Source organism: Vigna radiata, unplaced genomic scaffold (genome assembly GCF_000741045.1).
Source record: "Vigna radiata var. radiata cultivar VC1973A unplaced genomic scaffold, Vradiata_ver6 scaffold_187, whole genome shotgun sequence".
NCBI lineage: Eukaryota > Viridiplantae > Streptophyta > Magnoliopsida > Fabales > Fabaceae > Vigna > Vigna radiata.
The window spans coordinates 793304-794643 of record NW_014541998.1 but is presented as its reverse complement, the minus strand read 5'-3'; positions in this window follow the sequence as shown (position 1 = coordinate 794643).

The following is a 1340-nucleotide window of genomic DNA, read 5'->3' as shown; positions in this document are numbered from 1 at the left end:
TTTCATTTTCAGGGAAATTTTGGAAATACACTAGGAGACTTTTGGAAGGGCACAAGCAATTGAAGAATTTTTTACAATTTCTTTTTAGAATTAATTAAACTTTAATCTAGTGTTTTAGAATTTGTAGACTTAGGTTTTATGATTTTGGGCCAATTTTTGGTAGTGTAGGCAAAGCCCAAGTTGTAAAAAAAAACTTGACATAGCTTTAGGGTTTGGGTGGACCCCACCCTAGTTTTTTGACACACTATTCTCAGACCATTTTGGAGGCAGAGAGTCGTCACCTTGCAGAGGGGTCGTTGTTCATGGTTTTCGGTTTTCATGATGAATGAAGAGCATACTGTTGTTTTCCTTTCTTTTTTTCTTGCAAGTGTTGTTACCTTTGTTAAATGAAACAGCACACTCCTTTGCTAAGCTTTATGGAACATTGTCTTGAATGGGATGAGAATTTATATGACTCGTGATTGATTTCTATAAGCACTTGTACCCTTTTTCTTTGAGAAGAAATTTATTACACCTTGCTTCCATTTTGCTATCACGATCTCAACCCATCTTTTATCATGTTCATGTTTTTCCTTGCTGGATAAAAGTTGCTTATTCTCTTTGACTCCATTGAGGGCTGCAACTTCTTTGCTTTATCGGCATATGCTATCAAACTGGATGTTTTGACTCGTTCTGCTTCAGCATTTGGAAGCTACTGCACGTTCAACCTCCCTTTGCAAGTTGGGTTCTATTCTTTAAGTTTGATTCTAGACGGTGATGTTCTCGAAGGAAGCAAGCATTCGGTGATGGTGATTCTCGGAACAGTACACGCTCATTTTGGTGACAGGGCTAGAATGAATAAGTGAAGCTTGGAATCGGTGGAAATGGTATGCATATGCTGGACTTGTCACAGTTTGGGATGATTAAGTAGGATGTTCATAAGTGCATGAGATATCAAGGTTAATGATGCAGGGGCAGAAGGAAAACTCACGTTCTCTCTGAATGTATATTGCGTTGTGTGCTGGCTGGAAATTACAAAAGAAGTTGATTCCCGTAGCTTAGTTGGTAGTCTCACGGTGAGGAGCTGGGATAGGTTGTTCGGTATTTTGGTGAAGCAATGAGGTGGTATTTCCATTTTAGTTATCTTTGCATTCAATAGCATGATGTGTTGTCATGTCATTAGGAGTATGGTTGACCTTTATTTGCCTTTGCACATTGGGATATGTGAGTTTCATTAAAATGTGAAGACCAAATAATGTTGATGGGAAGCATTATTGCAGCTATTTGGAGAGAGAACCGAGAATGTCATTTGCAAGGCTGAATAGGTGGAGTAGGTAAGCATATGATGGTCCATTGTGATG